Raw genomic sequence first — 6253 nt, 5'->3', positions numbered from 1 at the left:
GAAAAATCCACTTTACACAAGGATTAGCCCATGGCAAAATCAGATTCCGGGCATCTTTTGCCATTGCCACCCTAAACTACACACCCTACAGTCAAAGTCCAACACGGAATCTGCGTGGCCCAAAGGGAGGATAACATCCAAAGAGCGAGGGGTTGGTGGAGGCCTGGTGCCGTGTCGACACAGGCAGTTGCATACTCAAAAGTAATTTTTCTTGAGGCTTCCATCCACAAGTGTTCGTGCTTGCCACCAGTGCTTTTTACTTCTAAATAATGCTATATCAAACGGTCCCAAGAGAAGAAGCACTGGATTGCTTGCTGGTGCTCAGGTTCGGAAATCGCCTCACTTTAATTTGGCCATCCACATTACCGGAAAGATTGGCACGTAGGCAAATACTCTTTATGTGTTAATAAAGCTATATGTTGGAACCACGTGCTCTTGCTTAGTGACAGCTCGTATATCCGATCATGAAGATATAGTTCTTTGGGACAAATCTTCATCAGAAAAGAAACAAAGGGAGAAGAAGAAGAAAGATGATGGCTGTATCGTGACGCTTTACACGCACGACGGTCGTGGCCGATATATCCATTATCCATTGTTCAGTTAAGCTGAGGTAGCAGGCTTTTGTACAGACCTAGCATTTTCAACTTCTGTACGTAGTTGTAGCAATCGACATAGAAAGCAGAAATCCTAACCGCACCGGTATCTACCGGCACACCTGTTGCCCTTCGTCTTCGCACCAAGATTGCTATGCTGACCTGCAGTATAAAGGTACCAAATATTTTGTTGCAGGAATACATTGCAATACACTCTGATAGGGGCCCATGATAGTAGTTTTTCGTCTCATAAAAGTAGAGAAGAACAGATCGTTGCATGCATACAGAGACTCGCTCGCCACCCATTGAAAACCTAGCACTGTTAGTATTAATCTTGATGCATGTAGTTAGTTGGTTAGTGGATTGACTAGTCATGCGTGCATGCATTGGTAGTTAGCTGGTTAGCCGGCCTGGAGTTAGTGGCCGGTAGTGTTGGCCGTGTGATGCGTGCGTGGGGGTCATGCATGCTTGGCCGCTGCGTCACCTCGAGTATAAAGGTCAGGTAATGAAGTACGAGAGTCTTGGTGCTCTGGAAAGTAAAAAACGGGGCTGTGTTCAGCCGGGTGAAAATTCCAGTGTACCCTATTCCTTCTTCTACCTCCAGTTTTGAATGAGAGAGGGAGAGCGGCAACAACAATTGGTATCATGAGCTTGGTGTCTTGGCCGTGCTTGCCGTGTCGAAGGCGTGGCGGCGGTGGCGGCGTTCGCCAGCGGCTGCGCGGTGAAGCTCCTGGCCATGTGTCGGTCTATGGAGGTGCGTGGCGCGGCGAGGAGGCCGCAGTGGCTGCGGCGAACGCGGCGTGCGCGGCCGACATGGAGGCATCGGCTGCGGCGCACGGCGAGCATGTGGTGACGGCGACGCGTGGCGGGTCCGCGGCTGTGCGGTGTGATGTTGTGCGCGCGAAGAGCACGGTGGTCGCAGAGACGAGGAGGTCGCGGAGGACCTGTGTGGTGGCGCAGAGGTCGCGGCGGCTCGGCGCGACAACCATGGAGGCGCATGGCACGGAGCCGCGGCGGCCCTGGCGGACCTGCGCGGTGGCGTGGCGTGGCGGCATGGAGGTGTTGCTCTGCGGTTGAGGCCGCGGCGGTGCAGGGCAATAAGACGCGGCGGCGAGCCGGGCACGACCGGTGCGTGTTATGGGTGCGCACTGGACGCGTCAGGCGCGTCGGGACCGCGGGCGCGCGTACGAGCGTGCGGTTGATGTTGGGAGGAGGCGTATGTCGCCGTGGTGCTCGAGTCCGTGCTCGAGTTCGGCTACATCCTTCCGGCGTTTGTCACTGGCGGCTGCCATGGCGGACGCGGAGGCGGTACGCGGTGAGTGTCTGGTGCTGTCGGGCGCGTCAGATGCGCGCGGGACGTGCGGGACGCACTGGTGCGGTCGGGCTCGTCGGGCGCGTCGGGTGCGCGCGGGATGTGCGGGGTGCGGAGGGACGCCAGGCGTGTGTCGCCGGCGGAGATGGAGCTCGGCGTATGTCGCCAGGGTCGTGATGGAGTACGGTGCGACCGGCGTCGGTGCGCCAGGTCGGGTATGGTGACATCGACGACGGGAGCTGCAACAACTTCGGAGACGGCAAGTCAAGATTAGGAGGGAAAATGTTAGTACTAATCTTGATGTATGTAGTTAGTTGGTTAGTGGATTGACTAGTCATGCGTGCATGCATTGGTAGTTAGCTGGTTAGCCGGCCTGGAGTTAGTGGCCGGTAGTATTGGCCGTGTGATGCGTGCGTGGGGGTCAGGCATGCTTGGCCGCTGTGTCACCTCGAGTATAAAGGTCAGGTAATGAAGTACGAGAGTCTTGATGCTCTGGAAAGTAAAAAACGGGGCTGTGTTAAGCCGGATGAAAATTTCAGTGTACCCTATTTCTTCTTCTACCTCCAGTTTTGAGTGAGAGAGGGAGAGCGGCAACAACAAGCACTTCATTTTTCTTGTGAGATACTAATTCATTGGTATCTTTTCTGGCTACGCGTGCGTGCCCCGGTCTTTGGCCAGATTGGCACGTATGCAACGAAGAGAAGATTTTCTGCCGAAGTGCGGACGAAGAAATGTTCGGCTAGGGCTCAACCGAAGAGTCACTCTTCGGCCAACACACGTCCGACAGGGTGATATAACTGAAATTTCTTAAAATGGGCATATAGTTTTGAAATTTCTTAAAAGGAACAAATATATATTTTAAAAATATGTCCCGGATCCATGGGGGCCTTCACTGGATATGGAGGTCGGCATGGAAGTGCCCTATGTCTGCTTGATGCCTTTGGTCTATGTTGGTGGGTTCACACGGGCTCCTCTGGTGGGTGGTGTCACTGCCGGTCGTGGCGGTGCAGTGGGCGCATGGTGCCGCACGCTATGGTGCCGGGCTTTGCTAGAAATGTTGATGGGCGTGGGCGTCTGGCCAGATCTAGCTGGGCAGCAGTGGGGGATCGTCTGCCGCTCATTCTACGGCTTGCCATGCGGTGCATGCTAGCAGGACTGGCTATGCGCAGTCGTTCCTGGCCTTGTTACTCGTTGACCAGGTGGGATGGGGCTCCCGGCACAATGCCGCTCCAATATGAAGTTCATGGTGCAGAGGTGATTGCTGCTCAGCAGCAAGGTGGTGGCTCGCCCCTGGGAGCTACGATGTGCACAATAGCCGGAGGTTGGTGGCGGCTGGCCTTGGTGGGGACCGGTGGACGTGGCTTACCGGCTGGACTGCTCAGAGGCGTAGGGGACAATATTAGGCGAAAGTCTATCTCTGGCTCGGTCGGAGGCGACAACAGTGGTAGCCGTGGGCGTCGCTACCTTCTTGAGGGTGCTACTATGGTGATGTGCTCCTCTCGCCTGTCGTCCCTTGGTCTGAGGGAAACCTCATATCCGTGCTCTCTCGGACCGGACGATGGCAACGCCTTGCGCCATTCCCCTCTTGTGGGCATCATTTTTGGAGTAGGGATCAGTCGGAGGGATAGGTGTTGGTTTGATGGTGATGGTGCTGAGGCCGGCTTAGGGTCGACGGTGGTTGTTCAGTGGTTTCATTTTCGGTTCGGTGGTGCCTTTGGCGCCGCAGGGCAGCCATCTGTTTCCCCCTAGTGAATGTCTCGCCCATGTTGTTGTGCAGGCTCAAGACCCTCCCATATCTGCTATGTGTTTTGGCGAGCTCCGTGCTCTTGGTGATGTCTTGCTTAATCTTTGCTCGTAGATGGCGCGAGATGGTTCCCCAACGTGCTAATCATTTTGAATTGTCGTGGAGGATCTTCCAACCAAGTTCGTGTCTGGTGGCCCTCGTTGACTGTGGACGCTCCTGAGTTGTGTTATGGGACTCGGTACGCACGCCTGTGTGGTGTAAATTGGATCAATATTTTCGATCCCTCCCCCCCAACAAAAAAAATACCCGAGTGTTCAAAAGTAATATATGATGACCTGTCTTCCAGCCTTCTGGCTAAGGAGTGAACATATTCTGTAACAATGGTATGTACTGAAAAATAATAGTTGATAAAAATATTTGGTTCCACCACCTTCGCTAGCATAAACAGAAATAAAATGACACCAGTAGCGACAGTGTATTCTTGCGTGTTGAGTAACGTGATTGTATTAGGAAACATAGGTTAGACTAGGAAATATTCTGGCTTGCCTTGTACTTCAAGTAGATTATGTACTTCTATATATATGCCATGAGACTCAAGCAATACAACAACAATTCCACCAAACCTCTCTCGCCCTTCTAACATGGTATCAGTTTCCGGGTTCTAAACCCTAGCAGCCGCCGCTTCCGCAGCCGCGCGCCGTCCCCGGGGCGGTCGGCCTCCATGACCGCCGCCGGGCGCCGCGCCACCTGTACCTAGGGTTCGTCCACCGGCCGTGTTGGCCGGCTTCCCTAGAGAGTCTTTTTCCCGATCCTTTGATCCGGGTTTTCTCTCTCTCGCCGGTCGCTTTGATCGGCGTCTACTTTTTGGTTTTCCGATCCACTGGATCGGTTTGCGTTGCCCACCGCCGCCGTCGACACCCCGCGCCTCTACTCCGACACCGGCGCGACCGGCCGGCTACTTCACCGACCTAGCGGCCTCGCGCGACAGACAACCCTCAAGGCCGTCGTCCGCGCCGGCCCGCCCGTCAATCTACGCCGGCCGTCACCGCCCTGCTCCGACCGGGATTCCTGCATCACCTCGACCCGGCGGCCTCGCGCCATTCGGCGGCCAATCATAGCCGCCCTGCCGCCCGCTGTCTCCGGCTTCATCTCAGACTCCACCGCCACCCCGTCTTCACCGAGCGACGTCCCCGACCTCGCGCACGATCGAATTGATCACCCGCCCGCCGCCGCGATCCGCCTCATCCACGCCGTGCGACCGACCTGGCCCGTCGGTGGTGCGCGCCTCCGCGGGCCCCGTGAAGACCGTCCCGAGTTCAGCGCGCCCCTCTACCAATCGAGCAACGGGCTGCCGCTGCGTCGCCCCATCGGGCCGCAGCACCGCCGCCCCATGGTTCTTCTCCCGGCTGCACCGACCCGCGTCACCGCTGCGTCACCCCTTCGGGCCGTAGTGCCGTGGCCCGCGGTCCACCGCCGCCCCGAGGCCGTCCGCTCCAGGTCATCCCCGTGGCAGCACCGACCCTCGCGCCGCCGCTTCGTCGCCCTGTCGGGCCGCAGCGAGCGTGGCACGCAGTCCACGCCGCTGTCCCGCGGCCGTCCCCGGTTGCACCGTCCCGTGCTTCTCCGTCGCGTCGCCCCTTCGAGCTGTCGCGACGCGGCCCGCGGTCCCCGCCACCGCTCCGAGGTCTTCCTGCCATCGCCCCGACCTGCCCGGCCCCGCTGCGTCACCCACCGTTGCCGTCTACCCTGACCACTTCGTCTACTCCGACCACTGTTGGTGACATCGTTGGCCCCACGCCGATGGACGCCGCAATCGTAGTCGAGTTCTTCTCTGATGGCCCCTCCGACTTCTCCGACATGGCGTACAGCTCGTGCAAGTCCCTCATCTATGCATGCCTGGTGCTGGCAACACCGATGCATGCCTTCATCCATGATGTGTCCCCGGGTCCGGCAAGCCTGGTCGGCGCTTCGTCAACTTCGTCTTCGTCCATCTACACATGCCCGGTGCTGGCAACACCGGTGCGTGCCTTTGTCCACGATGTGTCCCCGGGCTTGGCAAACCCGCCGTGACGCGTCGTCAACTACATCTTCTCCCCGGCGCACCACTACTTCGACACCACTGCGCCCATGTTAACGCGTCGCCCCCTTGCGCCCGCGGCTCCACGGCGACTTCCTCGACACTGGCCACCCCGACTCGACATCGACCATGGCATTCGTCGCATGACTACCTCGACCACGGCTCCACCACACACGCTCTCGGCTACATCGACAAACGACACAAAGGGCTACCACCTGCTTGAGCAACCTCGTCGGTTTTCACTCCAGCCACGACTCCGCGATGCATCGACCATTACGACTGTGGGGGGTGTCCGTCAGCTTGCCTTCGGATTCTTCTCCAGTCTCACTGTTTGCGTCGCTACCATTGTGACTGCGGGGGGATGTTGAGTAACGTGATTGTATTAGGAAACATAGGTTAGACTAGGAAATATTCTGGCTTGCCTTGTACTCCAAATAGATCATGTACTCCTATATATATGCCTCAAGCAATACAACAACAATTCCACCAAACCTCTCTCTCCCTTCTAACATTGCGCGACATAAACA

This window comes from Triticum aestivum, chromosome 1B (assembly GCF_018294505.1).
Source record: "Triticum aestivum cultivar Chinese Spring chromosome 1B, IWGSC CS RefSeq v2.1, whole genome shotgun sequence".
NCBI classification, from domain to species: Eukaryota; Viridiplantae; Streptophyta; class Magnoliopsida; order Poales; family Poaceae; genus Triticum; species Triticum aestivum.
The sequence above is the reverse complement of the archived record's forward strand: the minus strand, read 5'-3'. Positions refer to the sequence as shown.